The following is a 25,995-nucleotide window of genomic DNA, read 5'->3' as shown; positions in this document are numbered from 1 at the left end:
CACCACACTCTTGTTCATGTCTCTTAGTCTCGTTTTTATGTCCCACCAATGTATAGAATCATTTAGTTCTTGGTTTTTTCTGATTTACTTATTTCACTCCGTATAATGTTATCAGTATCCCACCATTTTGTTGTAAATGATCCGATGTCATCATTTCTTATGGCTGAGTGGTATTCCATAGTGTATATGTGCCACATCTTCTTTATCCAGTCTACTATTGAAGGGCTTTTTGGTTGTTTCCATGTCTTGGCCACTGTGAACAATGCTGCAATGAACATGGGGCTACATGTGTCTTTATGTATCAATGTTTCTGAGTTTTGGGGGTATGTTTCTGCCAATACCATGCTGTTTTGATATACCCAGTAGAGGGATTGCTGGGTCATAAGATAGTTCTATTTTCAGTTTTTTGAAGAACCATCATACTTTCTTCCATAATGGTTGTACTACTTTACATTCCCACCAACAGTGTATGAGGGTTCCTTTTTCTCCACAGCCTCTCCAACATTTGCTATTACCTGTCTTGTTAATAATAGCTAATCTAACAGGTGTGAGGTGGTATCTCATTGTAGTTTTGATTTGCATTTCTCTAATAACTAATGAATATGAGCATCTTTTCATATATCTGTTGGCCATCTGTATTTCTTCCTGGGAGAAGTGTCTGTTCATGTCCTCTTCCCACTTTTTTATTGGATTGTTTGTTTGTTGTTGAGTTTTATGAGTTCTTTGTATATTTTCGATATTAGGCCCTTATCTGAGCTGTTGTTAGAAAATATCATTTCCCATTTAGTTGGCTGTCTGATTATTTTGTTGTCAGTTTCTCTTGCTGAGCAAAAACTTTTTAGTCTGATGTAATCCTATTCATTTATCTTTACCTTCACTTCTCTTGCCTTTGGAGTCAAATTCATAAAATGCTCTTTAAAACTCAGGTCCATGAGTTTAGTACCTATGTCTTCTTCTATGTACTTTATTGTTTCAGGTCTTATATTTAGGTCTTTGATCCATTTTGAATTAATTTTCGTACAAGGGGACAAGCTGTAGTCAAGTCTCATTCTTTTGCATGTGGCTTTCCAGTTTTCCCAGCACCATTTGTTGAAGAGGCTTTCTTTTCTCCATTGTGTGTTGTCGGCCCCTTTATCAAAAATTATTTGACCATATGTATGTGGTTTTATTTCTGGACTTTCTATTCTGTTCCATTGGTCTGAGTATCTATTTTTCTGCCAATACCATGCTGTTTTGATTGTCGTGGCCCTATAATATAGTTTGAAGTCAGGTATTGTAATGCCCCCAGCTTCATTCTTTTTCTTTAGGATTGCTTTGGCTATTCGGGGTTTTTTATAGTTCCATATAAATCTGATGATTTTTTGTTCCATTTCTTTAAAAAATGTCATAGGAATTTTGATGGGAATTGCATTAAATTTATAAATTGCTTTGGGTAATATGGCCATTTTGATTATATTTATTCTTCCTATCCAAGAACATGGAATATTTTTCCATCTGATTGTATCTTTTTCAATTTCCTTTAACAGTGCTTTGTAGTTTTCTTTATATAGGTCCTTTACATTCTTTTTTTTTTAATTTTTTGCATTTTTCTGAAGCTGGAAACGGGGAGGCAGTCAGACAGACTCCCATATGCGCCCGACCGGGATCCACCCAGCACACCCACCAGGAGGCGATGCTCTGCCCATCCGGGGCGTCGCTCTGTTGCGACCAGAGCCAGTCTAGTGCCTGAGGCAGAGGCCACAAAGCCATCCCCAGCGCTCGGGCCATCTTTGCTCCAATGGAGCCTTGGCTGCAGGAGGGGAAGAGAGAGACAGAGAGGAAGGAGAGGGGGAGGGGTGGAGAAGCAGATGGGCGCTTCTTCTGTGTGCCCTGGCTGGGAATCGAACCCGGGACCTCCACACGCCAGGCCGACACTCTACCACTGAGCCAACCGGCCAGGGCGGTCCTTTACATTCTTTGTTATGTTTATTCCTAGATATTTTATTTTTTTCTTGCAATTGTGAAGGGGATTATTTTTTTGAGTTCTTTTTCTAATATTTCATTGTTGGCATATAGAAAGGCTATGGACTTTTTTATGTTAATTTTGTATCCTGTGACCTTACTGTATTGGTTTATTGTTTCTAGTAATCTTTTTGTGGAGTGTTTGGGGTTTTCGATGTATAGGATCATATCGTCTGCAAAAAGTGATACCTTTACTTCTTCTTTTCCGATATAGATGCCTTTATTTCTTTCTCTTGTCTCATTGCTCTGGCCAGAACTTCTAGCACCATGTTAAATAAGAGTGGAGAGAGAGGACAACCCTGTCTTGTTCCTGATTTAAGATGGAAAGTCCTCAGTTTTATGCCATTTAATATTATGTTTGCTAATGGTTTATCATATATGGCCTTTATCATGTTGAGATATTTTCCTTCTATACCCATTTTGTTGAGTGTCTTAAACATAAAGTTGTGTTGAATTTTATCAAATGCCTTTTCTGCATCTATTGATAAGATCCTGTGGTTTTTGTTCTTTGTTTTGTTGATATGGTGTATTACGTTAACCATTTTATGTATGTTGAACTGTCCTTGAGATTCTGGGATGAATCCCACTTGATTATGATGTATTATTTTTTTAATATGTTGTTGTATTCGATTTACCAGTATTTAGTATTTTAGCATCTGTATTCATTAGAGATATTGGTCTGTAATTTTCTCTTTTTGTGCCATCCTTGCCAGGTTTCGGTATGAGGGTTATGTTGGCCTCATAAAATGTGTTTGGAAGTATTGCTTCTTCTTCAATTTTTTGGAAGACTTTCAGTAGAATAGGAACCAAGTCTTCTTTGAATGTTTGATAGAATTCGCTAGTATAACCGTCTGGGCCTGGACTTTTATTTTTGGGGAGGTTTTTAATGGGTTTTTTTATTTCCTCCCTGCTAATTGGTCTGTTTAGGCTTTCTGCTTCTTCTTGACTCAGTCTAGGAAGGTTGTATTGTTCTAGGAATTTATCCATTTCTTCTAGATTGTTGAATTTGGTGACATAGTTTTTTGTAGTATTCTACAATAATTCTTGTATATCTATGATGTCTGTGATGATTTCTCCTCTTTCATTTTGGATTTTGTTTATATGAGTCCTTTCTCTTTTTTCCTTGGTAAGTCTTGCCAAGGGTTTGTCAATTTTGTTGATCTTTTCAAAGAACCAGCTCCTTGTTTTGTTAATTTTTTCTATAATTTTTCAGTTCTCTATTTCATTTATTTCTGCTCTGATTTTTATTATTTTCTTTCTTCCGCTGGTTTTGGATTTTCTTTGTTATTCTTTTTCTAGTTCCTTAATGTGTGAAGTTAGGTGGTTCACTTGGGCTCTCTCTTGTTTATTCATATAGGCCTGAAGTGATATGAACTTCCCTCTTATTACTGCTTTTGCTGCATCCCAGAGATTCTGATATGTCGTATTGTCATTTTCATTTGTATATATCTTTTGATCTCTGCGCTTATTTCTTCTTTGACCCATTCATTTTTTAAAAGTATGTTGTTTGGTTTCCACATTTTTGTGGGTTTTCTTCCCTATTTTTTGCAGTTGAATTCTAGTTTCAAGGCTTTATGATTAGAAAATATGCTTGGTACAATTTCAATTTTTCTGATTTTGCTGATGTTATTTTTGTGGCCCAACATATGGTCAATTCTTGAGAATGTTCCATGTACACTAGAGAAAAATGTATACTCTGTCGCTTTGGGATGAAGTGTCCTGTAGATGTCTATCATATCCAGGTGCTCTAATGTTTCGTTTAAGGCCAATATATCTTTATTGATTTTCTGTTTGGATGAACAATCTGGAGCCATCAGCAGTGTATTGAGATCTCCAAGTATGATTGTATTTTTGTCAGTTTTTGTTTATAGGTCAATAAGTAGCTGTCTTATATATTTTGGTGCTCCTTGGTTTGGTGCATATATATTAAGGATTGTTGTGTCTTCTTGATTCAGTATCCCCTTAATCATTATAAAATGACCATTTTTGTCTTGTAGTCAGCATTATTAGATATTAGTAATGCTACTCCTGCTTTTTTTTAGATGTTATTTGCTTTGAGTATTGTTTTCCAGCCTTTCACTTTGAATTTGTTTTTATCCTTGTTGCTTAGATGTGTTTCTTGTAGGCAGCATACAGTTGGATTTTCTTTTTTAATCCATTCTGCTACTCTGTGTCTTTTTATTGATGAGTTTAATTCATTTACATTTAGTGTAGTTATTGACACTTGTGGGTTCCCTATTGCCATTTTATAAATTGCTTTCTGTTAGTTGTGTATCTTGTTTGATTCTTCTCTTTTGTTTTGCTATCATTTCTTTTTGTTTGTTGGTATTCCATACTTCTTTCCTCTGTTGCTACCTTTTTTAAGTCATGTGCTTCTGTGGTGGTTTTTTCAAGGGTGGTTACCATTAAGTAATGAAAAGGGTACCTACCATATTCATTGTAGTACCCTATCTTATGAGTGTTTTTGCACTTCATTGTCCTTTGCCTCTGTTAATCTCTATCCTCTCCCCTTTTTTTGCTTTTGTTGTCACAGTTTAAGTTTGGTTTTATTGTGTTCTGGGTGGAGCTTTTACTTGTGGTTTTGTTTTGTTTTGTTCTTTGAATCTGGTTGGAAAACCCCCTTTAGTATTTCCTGGAGTGGGGGTTTTCTGATGATAAATTCCCTCATCTTTTCTGTATTTGTGAATGTTTTTATTTCTCCTTTGTATTTGAAGGATAACTTTGATGGGTATAGTATTCTTGGCTGAAAGTTCCTCTCTTTCAGGGCTTTAAATATTGGGGTCCACTCTCTTCTAGCTTGTAGAGTTTCTGCTGAGAAATCTGATGATAATCTAATAGGCTTTCCTTTATATGTTGTATTCTTCTTTTCCCTGCCTGCCTTGAGAATTTTTTCTTTGTCGTTGGTTTGTGCCATTTTCATTATGATGTGCCTTGGAGTAGTTTTGTTGTGGTTCAGAAAACTCGGTATTCTGTTTGCTTCTTGAATTTGAGGCTTTAGTTCTTTCCACAGGCTTGGGAAGTTCTTGTCTATTATTTGTTTGAATATATTCTCCATTCTATTTTCTCTCTCTTCTCCCTCTGATATACCTATTATTCTTATGTTATTCTTTTTGATGGAGTCAGACAATTCCTGTAGGGCTTTCTCATTTTTTTTAATTTTTGAGTCTCTCTCTTCTTCTCTCTGTTGTGCCTGAAGTTGCTTGTCTTCTATGTCACTAATCCTATCTTCTATCTGGCCTGTTATATTAGCTAAGCTTGTTACCTCATTTTTTAGTTCATCAATTGAGTTTTTCATCTCTGTTTGATTTGTTTTTATAGTTTCAATTTCCTTGGTAATATATTCTTTTTGTTCGTTGAGTTGTTTTCTGAGCTCTCTAAATTGCCTTTCTGTGTTTTCTTGTATATCTTTGAGTATTTTTAGGATTTCTATTTTAAATTCTCTGTCATTTAGCTCCAAGGTTTCCAATATATTAAATTTTTTCTCCATAGATTTTTCCACATCTATCTGTGCTACTTCTCTATCTTTTGTATCCATGATATTCGATTTCCTTTTTCTTAAAGGCATCTGAGGGTGGTCTTGTTAATAGCACTAATGACAATTAATAAAGAATAAAAAGTAAAGAAAAAAAATTAAAAATGGAAAAAAATTTGGAGGAAAAAAAAACCAATAAGAACTTATTATTTTTCTCCCCCTCACTTTTTTTTCTTCTCTTCCCCTCCTCTCCCCTCCTCCTTAGGAAAATATCATGATGAACTGTGAATTATATTATGCTAAATGGAACAAAAACTGCCTATAACGGAGGGCCTGAGTTGGGGGGAAGTGTTCAAGGGGAAAAAAGGAAGTAGGGACCCACAAAATGTAAAAAAGGAAAAAATTTGGGTCAAATATAAAATGATTTGCTTGTAGGTGATGGTTGACTAAGAGATATAATGAGAGGGATAAGAGGGAAACAGGAAAATGGAAAAGAAATAACTATTGTATTAAGTGGAGCAAAAACTAAATAGAATGGAGATCCTGGGTTGGGGAGAATGTTAATGAGTTAAAAAGCAAAATAAAAAGTGCCCAAAATGCCACAAAAAAAACCCACTTCAGTCCTAAATTAAATAATTTGTTTGTGATTGAGGATTGAATGAGAGAAAAAGTAAAAGGAGAAAAGAAGAAACTAATAGGGAGAAATAAGGAAAAGGGGAAAAGGAAAAGAAGGGGGAAAAAACAAAAAGAGGGAGAGAGAGAGAGTTAAGGGTTTTTGAGTGTAACCCTCATGGAGAGTAAAGAAGAAGAAAAGAAATAAAATGTAACACTTATGGATAGTGTAGTTCAAGAAGAGGACAGAATAAGATGGGCAGAGAATAAAAGGACCAAGTTGGAGAAAATAGAAATAATAATAATAAAGGCAAGAAGATGAAAGAAACAAAAAAATAGTGGAGCAAGTTATAAAGTCTGTGGATTTTTCTTGATTTTGAGAGGTTAACTTCTTCCTTTTTCTTTCCTCTCCCTCTTCCTGGTTGGTGACTCTGTATCCCAGGCTCTGACCCTGTGGCACACTTAGGGAGAGATTTGCAGTTGATGAGACTCTATGGCAGGGGTCCCCGAACTTTTTACACAGGGGGCCAGTTCACTGTCCCTCAGACCGTTGGAGGGCCAGACTATAAAAAAAACTATGAACAAATCCCTAGGCACACTGCACATATTTTAAAGTAAAAAAACAAAATGGGAACAAATACAATATTGAAGATAAAGAATAAGTAAATTTAAATCAACAATCTGACCAGTATTTCAACGGGAACTATGCTCCTCTCACTGACCACCAATGAAAGAGGTGCCTCTTCTGGAAGTGCGGCGGGGGCCGGATAAATGGCCTCAGGGGGCTGCATGCGGCCCGCAGGCCATAGTTTGGGGACCCCTGCTCTATGGCGATGTCATATATTAGGCTTCAGTCTCGTTGGTAGTCAAGGCTTGTTAGCATTTGCAGGCTCCGACAATGAGAGAGTCCGTTTTCCCGGAACCTCTCTCCTAGTTTCTCCTTCCTGAATTAGCAGCCTGATGATCCAGCTATGAGGCTGCCGCTGCCTCTGCCTGGGGAGTAAGAGGCTCAAAGAGCTGGCAAATCCCCACTCTATCCCCACTCAACGCAGGGCTCTGGGTAAGGCTCTGGCAGTCAGAGCCACCAGCGTAATCAGGCGGGGCTGGGAGCCAGTTGCTCTCAAGGTGACTTTCTATGAGCCTCCAGGCCTGTTCAGCATGCCTAGCACTCTGTGGGACCACTCTCCCCAGGCTTTTTGCACTTTGTAACCTGTTTTGGCTGGGAAGAAGATGCCCTAGTCGCTGACTGCACTACAGGAGGTCCCAACATCTGCCATGTCCCTCTTTTTAATGTATATCCCTGAGTATGAAAGCTCTGCCAATCAGAAATTGCCCCCACCCCTTTAGCAAGAGGCACTAAAAAATATCACAGCTCTTGTCTTAGATCGCTGAACTGAGAGAGATCTTGTCAACTAGAGCTGCATAGGTCAGTTGGGAGGTGAGCAGACTGTGGGTTAAGCTAATTTCAGCGATTGGATCCGCGCATCTTCTACAGAAAGGACTGCAAGCTGCCCACGTGCCCCTCCCCCGATGCTTGATTGTTAGCTTGAATGGCTGGGGGAGGCGCCCCACCCGCCTAGAGAAGCTCGGGCGTAGGGAAGTTCACTTTCGCACACTCCCTGCTGCCACTGGCAGCTGCTGCCCGAGGCGCGGGCGGTTGGGATGCTCTTGGTGCACAGCAGTTGCTCGCGGTGCGTGCATTTGCTCGCATGGGCTGACTCACCACAGGCACACTCTTTCCTCGGCTTTAACGAATGTCTGTGCCACAGCCTAGCCTCCTCCACACCCTTAGCCACTCCCGACTCTCAGTTCCAAGTGAAAGCAGCCTTTGCTCAGGTTAGTGAGGAAGGCAGAGTGTTTTTTTGTCCGACTTATTTCCTTCAGGGTTGATTATATATTTAGTCAATTTTTCGCTCGACCCTGCCTTCGCCTTCAGTGTGTGGAACTTCTGGACACTCCAAGGATAGATTTTTCTGTCTCTGGTTGATGAACTTGTTGAAATTTTGGGGAGGTTCGTCGGTCGCACTCCTCAGGGTGCCGTTTCTCTGACGTCACTCTGCTTTTAGATTTATATATTGAAAATCACAAATTTGAGTATTTCCCATCCTAATCAAATACTGTACCATCACTTTAGCTTTCTTCATTTTTATGTTTATAATTCTCTTCTCCAAGAATGAGAAACTGGCTCTTAATCATCCCCAATATGTTTACTTATTTACTCCATCCTTTTCACAACCAGTCTTCCAGCCCTGCCTAGCCATCACCCAATTCAGGTCTTTTTTTCACTCAAGGCTCCACCCTGCCAGGTCACATGCCATATACTGTACTAGTTGCCTTCCCTGCCTTGGCCCTGACCTCTGCTAGATGGCCTACACTTAGACCTACCTCCTGGATTGTATTATATATACATTTACTAAAAATACCAAAATAATAGTACACTCACATGCAATTGTAAGCAATAATATAGAAAAATCCCATTTATCCTTGACTCAGTTTCCATGAGTACTAACATCTTACACTATACTAAAACTACATGTAATATCATAGCTAGGATATTGACATTGTTACAGTCTAGATGTAGTTCAGTTCCATCACTACAAGGATCATTCCTGTTGCCCTTGTATAGCCAAACTTACTTATATCCATGATTCTGGCCCCTGACAACCATTAATTTGTTCCCCATTTCTATAATATTATTATTCTAAGAATATTATGTAAATGAAATGATTCAACATACAATTTTTTAAGTTTGGCCTTTTTAGCTTAGCCTAGTTCCCTTGAATTTCATTCAGGTTGTTGTGTATATCTACTGTGTTTGTTTTTTTTTTCATGAGAAGAGGGGAGTTAGACTTCCACAAGTGCCCTGACTGAGATTCACTAAGCAACCTGTCTAGGGCCAATGCTCAAGTACTGAGCTATTTTTAGCACCTGAGGCTGATGTGCTCAGACCAATCGAGGTATCCTCAGTGCCTGGGGCCACACGTGAATCAATTGAGCTACTGGCTGTGGGAGGGGAAGAGAGAAAGAAGGAGGAGAAGGAGGGAAAGAGAAATAGATGGTTGCTTCTCCTGTGTGTCTTAACTGGGAGTCACACCTGGGACATCCAGATGCCAGGCCTATGCTCTATCCACTGAGCCACCGACCAGGGCCTGCAGTGTATTTCTTTTTATTGCTGAGTAGCATTCCCGAGTATCGATATACCATAGGGGTTCATCCATTCACTCATTGAACATCTGGGTTGTTTCCATTTTGGTATGTTATTATGAATAAAGCTGTTCTGAACATGCAAGTATAGGTTTTTATGTGAGCATGAGTGGTATCATGACTGAGATAAATGGCCCAGTGTGTACTTCCTAGGTCAGTGGTCGGCAAACCACGGCTCACGAGCCACATGTGGCTCTTTTGCCCCTTGCATGTGGCTCTTCCACAAAATACCACATGCAGGTGCTATCTCGATAAGGAATGTACCTACCTATGTAGTTTAAGTTTAAAAAGTTTGGCTCTCGGCCCTGGCCGGTTGGCTCAGCGGTGGAGCATCGGCCTGGCGTGTGGGGGACCCGGGTTCGATTCCCGGCCGGGGCACGTGGGAGGGGCGCCCATTTGCTTCTCCGCCCCCCCCTCCTTCCTCTCTGTCTCTCTCTTCCCCTCCCGCAGCCGGGTCTCCATTGGAGCAAAGATGGCCTGGGCGCTGGGGATGGCTCCTTGGCCTCTGCCCCGGGCGCTGGAGTGACTCTGGTCGCCGCGGGGCCGCGCCCTGGAGGGGCAGAGCATCGCCCCCTGGTGGGCAGAGCGTTGCCCCTGGTGGGCGTGTCGGGTGGATCCCGGTCGGGCGCATGCGGGAGTCTGTCTGACTGTCTCTCCCTGTTTCCAGCTTCAGAAGAATACAAAAAAAAAAAAAAGTTTGGCTCTCAAAAGAAATTTCAATCGTTGTACTGTTGATATTTGGCTCTGTTGACTAATGAGTTTGCTGACCACTGTCTTAGGTCATAGGGTTGTTGCATGTTTAGTTTTATATGAAACTGCCAAGCTATCTTCCAGAATGGCTGTAACATCCCCACCAGCAATGTATGAGTAATCAAATTTCTCTGCATCCTCACCAGTGTTAGGTGTTGCCACTATTTATTTTAGGCATTCTAGTAGGTGTCTTGTGTTATTTGATTGTGGTTTGCTAAACTCATTTATATCTAAGAGGTTTGGGGAGAGTTCTTGGGATTTCCTATGTAAATAATCACATCTGCAAATAAGAATGCTTTTGTTTCTTTCCTTTGCAATATGTATGCTATTATTTCTTTTTCTTATCTTATTGTAGTGGCCCAGAACTTGTACTGAGAGAATAAAAGTCATGAGAGCAGACACCCTTGCCTACAACCTGATCTGAGGGAGAAAGCATGCAGGTCTTCACCTTTTAATAAGATGTTAAGTTTTCCATAGATGCTCTAGAACGAGTTGAATTAATTGCCCTTTCTTGTTAACTTGCTGAAGTTTTTTTAATCATGAGTATGTGTTGGAATTTTTCAGGTGCTTTTTCTATGTTAATTGATATAATCATATGATTTTTTTTTTTTAGCCTTGTTGATATGGTGGATATATCATGATTTTTTTAATGTTCCTACATTCTTATATGCCTGCAGTAAATCACATCTGCTAATGGAATATGATTCTTTTTATACATTGCCAGATTTTGGTTTGCTAATATTTTGTTGAGAATTTTGTGCTTAGTTCTAAAAAGACATTGGATTACAGTTTTTTTGTGTGTGTGTTGTTTTTGTCTGCTTTTGGTGAAGGAGTGATCCTAGCCTCAAAGTAGGGGTTGGAAATGTTCCATCCTCTTCTATTTTCTGGAAGAGATTGTGTGAAATTGGTGTTTATTCCTTAAATGTCAGATACTGTTTTCCAGTATCTCAGCAGTAGTCTTTTGCCCAAGGAGGCTGCAGGTTTTTTGTTTAGTTGCACAGTATTTTCAAGTAATGTCCATTACTTTTCTGCCCTGAGTGAGTACCTTGTATCAATCTGTTAGGTTAGAACAAACAAAATTATTTGTTCCCTCTGGAAGTTCCCACACTGGAAATTCGGGCTGCCATTGTCAAGAGTGCTGCCAAGCTGGGGAGGGGGTGGGGCAAGGACAAGTGAAAGTGTTGCCTTTTTCTTGATTCAGTATTTGCTTGGTGGTTGTACTTTGTTCCCCCCCAGAGTTCTGACAAAGTTGATTCTGATAGCTTTTGATTGTTTTTGATGTTACTGTTGGTAGGATGGGCCTTTGAAGCTGTCTACTCCTCTGCCCTACTGACTTCATTCCTCTCTTTTATTATTGAAGAATATTTTTGCCAGGTAAAATTTACATAGGACAGTTCTTTTCTCTCAAAAAGTTTGAAAAATATTATGCCACTTCTATCTAACCTTCATTCTTTTAGGTGAGAACTGGCTGTCATTGAGATTGGGCTTTTCCTTTAACTGTTTTCATTTCTCTTTGGTTGCTTTCAAGATTTTTTGTCTTCAGTTTTAACAAGTTTTATTATAATGCATGTTGGCATGGATTTTTGAGGTTGTGTTCTATTTAAGGTTCATTTAGCTTCCTGAGAAAGTAGGTTTAAGTCTTCCCTAAATTTGGGAGATTTTAGCCATTATTTCTTTGAATACATTTTTAGTCCTGCTCTCTCCTCCTTTCCTTCCGGGACTTAATGATATGAATGTTGTCAGGTCTTAGAGTCCTGTTCATTTTTATTAGTCTGCTTTTCTCTCTGTTGTTCATAGTGTATAATCTCTGTGAATCTGTCCTCATCTGCACTACTTATATTCCCTGTCATCTTCATTGTACATACAATTGAGCCCATCCAGAGAGTTTTAAATTTTTGGTTATGTGTCTTTTATTGATAGTTCTGTTATTACTGTTTGGTTCTTTTTATTTTATAAGCCCTACTTTTGCTGAGAATTTCTGTTCATTTGTTTTAAGAGAATTGGTAATTACTTGTTGAAAAATTTTTAGGATATCTTGAACTTATCATTTATCTCCGTTTTGATATCTGTTGATGGTCTTTTCTCATCTTCATTGTGATTTTCTTGGTTCTTGGTGTGACAAGCAATCTATGATTGCATTGTAGCTATTTTAGATTCTATTCTTTTTATTTCAGTTAGTATTCTCCCTGTTGAAGTATAGCTCGAGAACCATGTGAGTGTGCATGCTCAGCTTCCTGTTCATCCTTGTTGACACACACCAACAAAAGTGGAGCACTTACTTACACTGCTTCCTTGCGCATGAATGAGGTAGAACTTCAGCTCCCCGATCAGCTCCCTGACACCTTTGTGGAGAAGTGGGGTATTGCCTTGCATTTTCATGTTATTTTTGAGTTGGGGTATAAGACCAGCTTCCTGAGTATAAAAAAAATGATGATCAGCTCCCCACTGAGTCCCACTGCCATCTGGGAAAGGGGAAATGAAAGTGTGAATCACCCCACATTGTTGCTGCAGGATGTGGCTGAAGCTCATTTTCTTGTGCTCTGTGGACATGGGGTTGGGCTCTTGTCTCCTCGTGTATACCAAGTGGAGGTGGAGGCTCAGCTCCCCTCTGGGCCCCACTGACACTGGGATCAGTGTGGGGGAAGACAAGACTGCCAACTAGCATGCTTCACATACATATTTTTAAATGCATTTATCAGTTGATGGACATTTGTGGTGTTTCCACTTTTTGGCTATTGTGAATAATGCTGCTTTGAACATTTGTGTACACATTTTTGTGTGGGTATATGTTTTAATTTGGGGGGTGTATACTTAAGAGTAGAACTTTTGGGTTGTATGATAACTTTGTTTATTCATTTGATGAACTTTCAGCTTGTTTTCCTAAGTAGTTTACCATTTTATACTCCCACTAGCAGCTTGTGGGGGCTCTCACGTTTTCATGTCCTCACTGACATTTACATCTAACTTTTTGATCATAGTCCCCTGTGTGGATATGAAGTGGTATCTCATTAGAGAAATGCAGACTGAAACTACAGTGACTAGTGATGTTGAACATCTTTTCATGTGCTTATTGGTTATATTTATATCTTTTTTGGAAAAATATCCATTCAAATCTCTTGCCTATGTTTTTTATTGAGATAAAATTCACTAACCATAAAACTCACCTTATTAAAATATCCAGTGGATTTTAGTATGTGTTCCAAGTTGTGAAATTATCACCAGAGCATTGTCATCAGATCATAAAGAAATTTTGAAACAATTAGCAACTAACCTTGTTCTCCCTTCTCCCTAGTCCCAGGAAACCACTAATCTACTTTCGTCTGTATAGACTTGCCTGTTCATGACATTTCATATACATAAATAGTATAATACATGTGATGTTTTGTGACTGCCTTCTTTCATTTAGCATGTTATATTTTCAAGGTTCACGTATGTTCTGGTATGTATAAATACAGTGCTTTATTCTTTGTATTGCTGAATAATATCAATATCGCATTGTATGGATATACCACATTTTGTTTATTCATTTGGATTGATGGACAGTTGGGTTGTTTCTGCTTTTGGCTGCTATAAATAATGCTCTTATGAATTATTGTGTACATATTTTTATGTGGATGATTTTTTTGTTTTTGTTTTTTAGCAAGAGAGAGAGAGAGGGAGGGACAGACAGATGGAAGATGAGAAGTATCAACTCATATTTGTGGCATCTTAGTGATTCATTGATTGCTTTCTCATATGTGCCTTGACCGGGGGGCTTCAGTCGAGCCAGTGACCCCTTACTCAAGCCAGTGACCTTGGGCTCCAAGCCAGCGACCTTTGGGCTCAAGCAACCATGGGGTCATGTCTATGATCCCACACTCAAGCCAGTGACCCTGCACTCAAGCTGGTGAGCCTGTGCTCAAGCCAGCAATCTCGATGTTTTGAACCTGGGTCCTCAGCGTCCGAGGCGGATGTTCTATCTACTGTGCCATCGCTTGATCAGGCATGTGGATATATTTTTAATTTCTCTTTAGAATATACCCAGGAGTAGACTTGCTGAGTTGCATGGTGATTCCATGTTTAACATTTTGAGGAACTACTCAACTATGATTTTATTTGCATTTCCCTACTGACTAGTAATGTTGAAAAATCTTTTCGCTTGTTGGCCATTTGTATATCTTCTTGGGAGAAATATCTATTTCAAGTCTTTGCCCATTTTTTAATTGGGTTGTTTATTTATCTTTTTATTGTTGAGTTGTAGGAGTTCTTTATATACTGTGCATACTAGTTTGGTGCATTAACCTTGTGTTTGCCCTCTATGGTTTTCTTCATTTGTTCTTGTGGATTGAATTATCATCTCTGTCACATCCTTACTTTAATACAATTCTATTCCCACCTACTCTTTTGTGCTGTTACTACCATATATATTACATTTCTAAATGTGTACGCCCAATAATATAACATATACATATTGTTTTGTAAGGTCCTTTTCAAATCACTTAGTATAAGAAAGGAGAGGCTCTGGCCGGTTAGCTCTGTTTGTCAGAGCATCATCCTGAAACGACAAGGTTGTGGGTTCAATCCCTGGTTAGGGCACATATGAGAAGCAACCAATGAATGTACAACTAAGTGGAATGATAAATGAATGCTTCTCTCTCTCTCTCTCTTTCTCTCTCCCCCCACACTCTTCCTCCCTCCTTGTGTCTCTCTAAAATCAATAAAAATTTTTAAAAATAAAAGAAAGGAGAAAAAAACCACAATTTTATTGTCTTTACAATCTTTTCTGTTATACCGTCTTATAATTTACCAGTATCCTTTCTCTTTTTGTTTGGATTCAACATAAATATCTCGGGTCGCTTGCTTTCAATCTGAAGAACTTCCATTAACATTTATTGCAAGTTGGGTCTGCTAGCAAGAAAGTCCCTGTTTTATGCTTATCTGGAAATGCCTTTATTTCCCCTTCAGTTTTGAAAGATAATATTGTTAGATATAAGATTTTTGGTTAACAGTGTTTAATTTTTCAGGTACTTTTAACATATTATCCCTTTGCTTTTTGGTCTCCATTGAAAAATGAGCTTAAATCTTATTGGGAATTCCTTATACATGGGGAATTATTTTTCTCTTTGTGTGTGCCTTTCAGCATTGTTCCTATGACCTGACCTGTCTTGGTGTGGATCTCTTTATGTTTATCCTACTTGGACTTCATTGAATTTCTTGGATGTGTAGATTAATGTTTTTCATCAATATGGAGCCATTATTTCTTCTAGTATTTTTTCTACTTTTTTTTTTTTTTTTTGCACCTCTCCTTCTGGTACATCTGCTCTGTAAATGTTGGTACACTTAGGGGTGTCAAACATTTCTTTGAATCTCAGTCCATTTTTTATTATTTGTTCTCTTTGTTCTTCAGAGTGCATAATCCCTATTAGTCTATCTTCTAGTTCTCTAATTCTTCCTATTGCTGCATCAGATCTGCTAGTGAGACCCTCTAGTGATTTTTTTTCATTATTGTACTTTTCAACTTATGAATTTCCATTTGTTTTTTGTTTTTTTATTTCTGGCTTTTTTTTTTTTTTTTTGGTCATCATAGCTTCCTCTTTTTTTAAGTATGGTTTTCTTTTTTTTTTAACATATTTATAATGGTCACTTTAAAGTACTTGTAACTGTTGTCTGGGTCCTCTCACAGATAGTTTCTAATGATACCTGCAGATCCCCTCTTCCCAGGCTTGTTTGTATGTGCGTATATGAGTGTTTTGTTTTGTTTTTGTCTATTTCTGTAGAGATTTGACTAGACCATTTTAGTGAGATCTGTTTTCTCTGTATTCCAAAGCCTGGTATGATTCCTTTGAGGAAGGGCACAGCCTTAGGCATGCAAACACAGTCACCCTGGTATGACTATTATAGCAGAGCTCTCTTTCTCTCTCCTTCACTTTTTTTTTAAGCTGTCTCCCTCAGTTGTTGTCACACCCAGTTATTAGGTTTCACTAATTGCCTGCTGGTCATTGTTATTATTTTTGACAAAGTATATTGCTTCACAGCTTGATCCAGTTAAGTTCTGGCAGTGTTGATTTTTGAGGCCAGTCTTTGAGGTTTGTTCTTACCCTATAAGGACTCTTCTCTGGTTTTTCTAGTAAGCTAGCTGATGTACAGTTTAGATTGTTGCTTTCATGAATCTAGCAGCCTCTTCTTAATTGCTTAAGACCAGAGGCTCCATTGTTTTTGTGAACACTGTTAGGCTTGAACTATGTTTCAAATAAAGACAGTTTGTTTGGAAAGAGCTTCAGAGTCCTCTGTTTTTAAGGTCTGCCTTTCCCTCTGGGAACAATCTCCTAGGCTTGGCTCTGGAGCTTGTGGAAAGAACAGTGGCTCCTTCTCTTAAGTGATACCCCTGCTTTGTAATCTGAGTGGGGCAGTAGCTTCTGGCCTTTTGGGCTTGCTTTTCTCATCATGGAATCCCTGACCGACAAGCAAGTTGGGGTGAGGGCATTTGGGGCCCCGGTATTCTCAGCTTGCCTTTTTGAAAACGGCAAAACATTGCTGAAAGAAATTAAAGTATTTCTGAATAATTGGAAAGACATCCTCTGTTCATGGATTGGAGGACTTAATATTGTTAAGATATCAGTATAACCCAATAGGATCTACAGATTCAGTGCAATTCCTATCAGAATCCTGATAACAGATTTTGCAGAAGTAGAGAAATCCACCCCAGAATTCATGTGGAATCTTAAAGGACCCCCAAATAACCAAAATAATCTTGAAAAAGAACAAAGTAGAGGACTTGCTCCCTGATTTCAAAACTTAATACAAAGCTGCAGTAATCAAACAGTATGTTTCTAGCATATAGACAGATGTATAAGCCAAAGGAATAAAATAGAGATCCCAGAGAAAACCCTTACATATGTGGCCAAATGCTTTTCAACAAGGGGAGAAGATAGTCTTTTCCTCAATTGGTGGGGTGACAACCCTGTACACAAATGCAAAAGAGTGATGTCAGACCCTCACCTTATTCCATATACAGAGTTAACTCAAAATGGATCAAAAACCTAAACATAGGAGCTTAAAGCATAAAACTCTTAGAAGAAAGCATATGGGCAAAGCTTCATGACATTGGTCTTGGCAATGATTTCTTGGATATGATACCAAAAGTACAGGCAACAACAACAAAAAGAAATTGAAATTCATCAAAATTAGAACATTTTATATATCAAAAGACACTATCTAAGCCCTGCCGTTTAGCTCAGTGGTAGAATGTTAGCCCGGCGTATGGAAGTCCCAGGTTCAATTCCCAATCAGGGCACACAGGAAAAGCGACCATCTGCTTCTCTACCCCTCCCTTTCCTCCTCTCTCTCTCTATCTCTTCCTCTCTATCTCTCTCTCCGCCCCCCTCTCTCTTTCTCTCTTCCCTCCTGCCCCCCCCCTTTTTCTTCTTGCAGCCATGGCTTAGTTGGAGCAAGTTGGCCCGGGCAGCAACCGAGCAACGGCCCCAGATGGGCAGAACATCGCCCAGTAGGGCAGTGGTCCCCAACCCCCGGGCCGCAGACCAGTACCTGTCCGTGGGCCATTTGGTACCGGTCCACAGAGAAAGAATAAATAACTTATATTATTTCCATTTTATTTATATTTAAGTCTGAACAATGTTTTATCTTTAAAAAATGACCAGATTCCCTCTGTTACATCCGTCTAAGACTCACTCTTGATGCTTGTCTCGTAAATTCGACAATTATATTTAAAAATACCACAGTTTTTATGCTGGTTGCATAATTTTATTTTGTGCATTTATCCATCCCACCCTAAAGGCTGGTCCGTGAAAATATTTTCTGACATTAAACTGGTCCGTGGCCCAAAAAAGGTTGGGGACCACTGCAGTAAGGGGCTTGCTGGGTGGATCCTGGTCCAGGTGCATGCAGAATCTGTCTCTCTGCCTCCCCGCCTCTCACTTAATAAATAATAATAAAATAAAAAGAGAGTATCTAAAGAATTAAAAGTCAACCTACAGAATGGGAGAAACTATTTGCAAGTCTTATATCTAATAAGGGACTAATATCCAGAATACATATAAAATTACTGACACTCAACCAAAATCAAACAGCCCAGTTCAAAATTTGAATAGACATTTCTGTAGACAAGATACACAGATGTTTATAAGTATATGAAAAGATGCTTAGCATTATCAACCACTATGGAAATGTATATCGAAACCACAATGAAATACTGCTGCATATCCATTAGGATGGCTATTATTTAAAAAACAACAACACAGAAATAACAAGTATTGGTGACAATGTAGTGAAATTGCAACCCTAATACATTGCTGGCATACAAATGGTACAGCCACTGGGGAAAACATTATGGCAGTTTCTCAAACAATTAAAATGACCATAGGGTCCAGCACTTCCACTTCTGGATAATATACCAAAAGAACTGAAAACTGGTTTGAGCAGATATTTGTACACACATTATCAAAGCAGCATTCGCAGCACCAAAAGTTAGAAACAGCTGAATGTTTACCAATAGATGAATGAATGAACAAAATATAAAATGGGATATTATTCAGCCTAGAAAAAAAAAGGAAAGAAATTCTGACACATGCTAGATGAACCTTGATGAATCTTGAAGATATTACGCCAAGTGAAATAAGCCTGTCTCAAAAAGATAAAAATAATTATGATTCCACTTTCATAAGTTACCTAGAATAGTCACATTAATAGACAGAAAGTAGAATGGTGGTTGCCAGGGGGCTGGGCAAGGGAGAAGTGGGGAGTTAGTGTTTAATGGATACAGAGTTTCCCGTTCAGTCTGGGGTGATATTCTGGAGATGGATGGTGGTAATAGTTGCACAACAGTGTGCATGTACTACATGCCATGGAGCTGTACACTTAAAAATGGTTAAAATAGTAAATTTTATGTTATGTATATTTTACCACAATTAACAAAGGAAAAAGTAAGGGACTTTCTCTTCCTCTTCTTTTTCCTCCTCTTCCTGAACAATTCAGTTCAAAAGTCATTGGGCAAGGCAATGAAAAATAGGCACCTACAATGAGGGTGGTCAAGCTGCAGTGCTGGAGGGCGGAGCGACTCCATCTGGAGCAGCCCAGCAGGCCTGATACCTGGGCGGGATGATGTCTGCACGAGGGGCTGACCTGACTTGTGTGTTAGAATACTCCAGGTGTCTGAGCTCAGGTAGGGTTGGGAGGTCTCATACATGACAGAGTGGCCGTTCATGGAGTATCAAAACATGGGCAGGGTAAAGAGGCATTTGCACAGGAGGGTGGCGGCAGCACCCTGGCTTGGGGGTTTTACAGTCCAAACGGGGAGAGAGGCGTGCACATAGAGGAGGGGGCAGTAGCGATAAGGGAGCCTGGTCAGATAAGTAAATATGGTAAGGATAATGGTAATAGAATTCTCATAGTCAGAGAAGAGAGTTATTGTTATGGAAAGGGAGGAGATTAGGAGGAAGTCTATGTTTTTGGATTGGAACTGGTAATATCAGGGTGAACTCCGTGCTTTCAATATACCTGGATGTCGGGAGCTGATCCACTAATGCTGGCTAACTAGGTCACAGCAGGAGAAGATCCACAACTACTGGTTGACAAAGTCACAGCAAAAGAAGATAGAGTCACCGCAGTAAGACCAACAGCTGCGGGTTGACAAAGTCACCGCAAGGAAAGGCACAACGACACTTCCCCCTTTAATCTTTTGAATTAATCTGGCCTTATATTCCCCCCTTTTCTGGGTGTGTGCTATTATTTATGGCACAGGGATAATAGTACCGTGCTTTCCCTGTAGATTTGTAGTAATTTCTTTGGAAATGAGACAGAAGGTGTAAGTTGCACAGAAAAGCCTGTAAGCCCCTTGAACTGGGCTCATAAACATAAGAGGCTGGCCATGATATCCCTCATAAAGGGTTAAGTTTGTAGGAGAACTTCTTCTTATTAATCATGTTAGAAAGAATAAAGTTAGAACTTAACTAGTGTATGAATATAGTAAATGAATAAAGTTTAACTAGACATTAGAATCTTAGGTAAAGTGTAGTGGAGTGGCCTGTTGCGTGGCCTTGGATAGGAGTGCAACTGGCTAGTAAAGAATGTTTTGTTAAAAGACTTGTTTTGTCACTAAAGGCAGTTGCTGGGCTTTTCTCAGTAAAACATTCTCATGAGATTTTTGTATTTTCCAAGAATAGGAGAGGTATGTGGTGGGATTCATAGCAGCAGTAGCAACTAATGCCTTCTGATATTATGTTGCTACTAACTATCTTGCAGGTGCACTCTATGTATCTCTAAGTAAAAATTACTCTTTATACTATGTCAGTTTCTTAATAGCAAGCCTTTTGTAGTCTTGTGAGAAAGAATTAGGACACTACATGAACTCAAGGCTATTTCCCTGAGCAAGCGGTGGTCCTCTGCTAGTCCTTGATGATTTCGTCTGCTATCTCTTTCTGTGCCCTTGACTCACAACAAGAGTAAAATAGAGTTATTAATTAGTACTAATCTTTTAGAAGTTTGTACCAATATTATTATTACTATTGTATAACTGTACTTTGAATAACTTACCACCTAACTTGTAGCTTATAGATATGAATTAACTGTTATCTAAAAATATGTAACCATAGTGAAACTAAAACAATGATGTATTCAAAATACCATGTGATTGTAACTTAGTGTGTGTGCATAAAAAGTAATGTTAGACCAGCCATTGAGGGAGATGCCTGGCAGTAAATGCTAACCAAAGAATAAAGAATTCGGCTCTCTCACTCGATTTTCGCCGACGCCATCTCCTCCTGTGGGACCCCTGGATCCCCCCCGGGGCTGGACCCCGGCACCTGTATACATATAGAAACAAGTACAATGTAAATGTGTGATATGTCTATGTGCGTGTATATAGTGCGCATATTCCTTAGCTCTGTTCACTGAGAGGGCCTGCTGGTAACATTACTCTAACAGCACTGAGCACACCTAGCGCCAGACTTGGTTTCTAAATGTTCTACTGCTCTTTACCAGTGAACATGCGGGCTTCTTGGATCTAATCATGAAGAAAGAGACAAATTGAGAGGCATTCTACAAAATTACTGGCCTGTACTTTTTGAAGTCAAGGGCATCAAAGTCAAAGAAAGACTGAGGAGCTTGCTCTAGAGTGGAATAAGTGAAAGAAACATGATGACTAAACACAGCATTGTATGAATATTGTATGGTACTACTTTACTATAAGGACTATGGAGGTCATCAGGAAGCTGGAATGAGGTCTGTGGAATAAAGGGCAACTAGTAACATATCAATTGTAATTTTTCTGATTTGGGGGAATTGTAGAGAACATCTTTGTTTATGGGAATGAATGCTGTTGTTTGGAGTAATGGGGCAGCCTGTCTGCAGTTTATTCTCAAATGGTTCAAGAGAAAATATTTTTTTGTGTTATAACTTCTCTGTAAGTTTGAGGCTGATTAAAAATAAAAAACAAATCTTCTCCAAAAAGTTTTTTAAATTAAAACTAAGTGGTTCAACTGTGTTGCATGCAGCTGAGCAGTCAGAGAAGACAGTCCACCTTGAAGCAGAGGCCATCGGAGACTTTAAGAGCAGTTTCCAGTGGATGGTGGAGGCAGAGACCAGAGTTAAATAGAGTTTGAGAATGAGACCAGTGACAAATGGAAATGGGAGATGTGGTCAGCTTTTCTAGGAGTTTAGCTGTGGAGGAGAAGGAGGTCCCTCAGAAGAAGGGGAATCATAGTGAAGGATCTGGAAACAATAATGTATACTAGGGTTGTTTGAGCAATGAATATCCTAAATAGGGGAGGTCTTAGAGAAGCTCTGTCTTCATATATTTGAAAACCTAAGACAAATATAATGTGATGGAAAATTATTTGACTTTGGGTGATGGGTACACAACAGAATCAACAGTTCAAATGCTATAGAGATGTTTACCTGAAACCTATGTACTCTTATTGATCAGTATCACCCTGTTAAAGTTAATTTTCTAAATACAATTTAAAAATTAAAAAAAAAAAACCTTGCAAGTCAAAGAGATGCTTTCTTTATTTATTTTTAGAGGGACAGGTTAGAACCAGTGTTTACAGAGAAATGGATTTTTACTTAGCGTTAGAAAACTTGTTGAGCTGCCCAGCAGTTGAATAGTTAGTTGCTGTGTGAGAAGTGAGCTCCTGTCACAAAAAGTGCAAAAAGAGAGGCTGGAAAGGAAGTTCTAGCCGAGTTCCTGGACCTGACTCCTGTATTGATTGAGGACTGAGACCAGATGGAGTTCCTGCTCCCACGCATTCTCGGGCCCAAGTTTTAAGTAGGAACTCTTAGCCCTTTCTGAAATCTTGAGTTTAACAGGAAATTACCAGTTCTTAGGGTTCCTTTTGAATTTTGTTGTTTATTGCGCTTATCACAAATGTAGATAATTTCATATTTGCAGTGACCAGTGTCTCGTGTTGTTCCTTAAATATCACTCTGGATGGGTGTGAGTAAAAATGTGGGTGGGTCTGATTGGCCACCTGCAAACAGCCCAGTGGTCACAAAAGTGTTGTGGTGTGGAGGCTGGAGTGCCCTGCCCATCATTGTTATTCTGGGAGGGGGCCCTTTGTGCACTGATGATTATAGCAGCTTAAGGGAGTGAGGGTTGCTTATGGGGATTCTCTTTTATATTGTTTTCTCCTTTTTTTCTGGGAGCCTGACTTTTTTTTTTTTTTTTTTTTTTTTTTTTTTGAGACAGCATATTTGGAAGTGAGAAGAGTAGGAGCAGTAATGAGGCAGGGACCCAAAGGTCACTGTCTTGAGCAAGGGGTCACTCACTCTGCTGTAGCTCCCCGGTCAAGGCACATGTGAGGAAGCAATCAATGAACAACTAAGGAGCCGCAACAAAGAATTGATGCTTCTCGTCTCTCTTCCTTCCTGCCTGTCTGTCCCTATCTGTCCCTCTCTCTGACTCTCTGGCCTTGTATCTCTCAAGTGGAGCTTGCCAGCCAGGCTGTTAGACACTGACTGTCTCCTCACTGTTGCTTGTGTTACCCAGCTTCAGTGTCTCTCTGCCACTCACTGAGGCAGGAAGTCCCGGCACTGTCTCCAGTTCCTGACGTCCGCTGTCATCTGTCCGCCCCTGCACTGTTTCACACCAGGCTTTGCTCCATTTCTGCTGTCATTGCCCCAGTAGGTCCCTAGTCTTGGGCTTCTGGCCCTGTCTACAAGGCATCATTAACCTGCTCACGGAGACTTGTTCAGAAATGAGTCTGAGTCCCGTGCCAGTAGCAGACACAGACCCCGTAGTTTGAGCATTTGGGACCTCTGCCATCAGGTTCTGTTGGAGACCAAATAAATAAACATGGTATTTTTACAATCTGGACAGAGGTACTGGGCCCAAATCCCACCTTACCTGCTTAGTTAACAAAGAGCTACACCTGATTCTCATTTGTCTCACCCATGTTCTCCGGAGGAGGCTGGAAGCTAGTTTCTTATTAGTGTAAAGTAGATTTGGATGGTATGGTGGGGGTTGTCTTTGAGTTGCCTTGGAAACTTAATTGAATTGCTGATGGACTCCATTTTTTCTATGAATAAAAGTGGACGTGTTTCAGGGAGCAGGCACGTTACGGCTAAGGAACAGTAGAGACCGTTTGCCGTGGCGTCCTCCTGAACCCATCTGTATGTATGTATCTTTAATGAATTCCGTACCTTTTCCCGTTCGAAGACCCCGTAATAGGCTTGTTGTGGCTGGACCGCAACAAGGTTCCAGGTTACCTTCCACACTGCACCTGTTCTTTTCTCTCCTATAAAGCTTTGGGAGCTGTGCTTCCTGGATTGGTTGCATTTAAAAAATTATTCTCTGGCCTGACCAGGTGGTGGCGCAGTGGATAGAGCGTCGGACTGGGATGCAGAGGACCCAGGTTCGAGACCCCGAGGTCGCCAGCTTGAGCGCGGGCTCATATGGTTTGAGCAAAAAGCCCACCAGCTTGAACCCAAGGTGCTGGCTCCAGCAAGGGGTTACTCAGTCTGCTGAAGGCCCACAGTCAAGGCACATACGAGAAAGCAATCAATGAACAACTAAGGTGTTGCAACGCGCAATGAAAAACTAATGATTGATGCTTCTCATCTCTCTCCATTCCTGTCTATCTGTCCCTGTCTATCCCTCTCTCTGACTCACTCTCTGTCTCTGAAAAAAAAAAAAAATTATTCTCTGTTACTGTATACAAAATAACAAGGACAGGGGGGAGGGGGTGCTGCCCGTGAGTAGGAACTAGAACACCAAATTGTCTTGACAGGGTGCATCATGTTGGGAGATGGTGGGCATGTTTAAAAGTGCTTGCTTTAAGCATTATTAACTGTTAAAATAAAACAGGGGGGAAAAAGAGTCCTATCTGTGGCAGTAGATTATTTTAGTCTACATATGGCTAAAATACTATTTTGGAGACAGAGACAGAGAGAGGGTGGGGTGGGGTGTGGGAAAGGAGTGCAGCCTGACATTCCCCGGGGAGGAGGCGGACAGTTGGTGGTTGTTAGAGTTTCTGTTCTCTTTCTATTCTTCATCCTCCAGTTACAGCCTCCCCCTCAGCCCTTTCCCTTAAAGAATGTGGTACTTGGTGAAGTTTTCTTTTTGTCCGCCTCTGCTAAGACATTATCCACGCTTTTTTTTCCCTAGTCAAAAAGACACAGAATTGTGTTTTAAATTCTTGAGAAGCTTGACTCCTGTAACTGTCCAATAAAGGTATCACCAAGAAAAGGGTTTTTACATTCTAAAAATAAAAATATACAAGTAAATGCTTTCTGATAAATATATCAGCCCTGTAGATGTCTCTATTTGTTCTATTCAAGTATTTCTTTAATAGTTCTATCAAGAAAACAGATTTTTTTTGGTTTTGAAAAATGAAATAGTGTTTTAATAATGTTACAAGCTATCCAGCATGTCCCACTTCATTACAATTTTCTCTCTGCCCTGTTCCAGAGAGGAGTAATAAGAGAATTTTTTCAACATGTTCAGAGAATAGATATGAAAGATATAAAAGAATTTAAACCTTTTAGTATGTGCGTACAAGGCAGTGTTTGCATCATAAAGACATTTTTCTAAATCTATTACAGTATTTTAGATGTTATTTTTTAAGTGGTTAGATCTTTTAAATGTATTTGAAAAGCAAATAGAATAATCGCAATTTAGAAATAATTTATTTAAAATACATGTTATTTCTCTACATTTTTGAACAGTCTGTCCTAAACATTTCATTCATGTGGGACTTTGCCTTTGCAACTCTGAGTGGGAATCAGTAGTTTCTTTGTTTGTCACTATGGAAACAAGTCAGCCTATCCTGAATGGCTGTTAGATCATGTAGAATGATGCTCATATCTCAATAACTTCATCTTGGAGCGAGTTGGTGCTGACATCTCCTAGCTTCCAGCTCTCCCCTTGGGGGCCAGCACCATGCAGGAACCGCCCCAGTGGCTCTGGGCCATGCCCTTCCTCAGCTCCTTCTTACAGGGGCGCAGGCACTCCTCAGACACCACACTGCCGTCGCAGGGGCAGGGGCAGGGGCAGCACCGCTCCGCCACCGAGATGCTCTCCTCGTCCTCGCTCCAGGTGATGGTAGCTGCGTCCTCTGTCAGCTGTGTCAAGAGAAACCCAGCTTGCCCCAGGAGAAAAAGTAAAAGTTCTTTTCTTCTTAACGATTGCCACACCTTTGAGTTTAAATTTAAGGAATGTGAAGAGGCTGTGCTATGTTTATACCTTTTTAAATTTTGACAATTCTGCATTATACTCTACATTCTGTTATGCGAGAAGTTTCAGTGGATAGGTAATAGGAGATAAAATAATTGAATATTTTGTGTTTTTTCATTAAAAATGTAGTTTTTGAATAAACCTCACTCCCTTATAAAAGGTCTACTTTTACAGTGTCTTCCTCTTCGCAGCCAGTACGACATGTGGAGATTGTATATGAAAACATCCCCTGTATAAAGCGATAGTGCACCTAGATGCGGTGGATATGGCTTTAATCTTGACAGAATGAAGG

At 39.7% G+C, this 25,995-nt stretch overlaps 1 protein-coding gene across 1 annotated transcript in view; it reads left to right on the top strand.

The window, feature by feature from the left end:
* The window catches only part of PTPDC1 (protein tyrosine phosphatase domain containing 1), a 99,032-nt gene that overhangs the window by 49,816 nt on the left and 23,221 nt on the right, over window positions 1-25,995 (top strand). The gene's annotated exons all lie outside the window — the stretch shown is intronic.

Source organism: Saccopteryx bilineata, chromosome 2, assembly GCF_036850765.1.
Source record: "Saccopteryx bilineata isolate mSacBil1 chromosome 2, mSacBil1_pri_phased_curated, whole genome shotgun sequence".
Taxonomy (NCBI): Eukaryota; Metazoa; Chordata; class Mammalia; order Chiroptera; family Emballonuridae; genus Saccopteryx; species Saccopteryx bilineata.
Note: the sequence above shows the minus strand (reverse complement) of the source record. Positions and strands in the feature narration are given on the sequence as shown.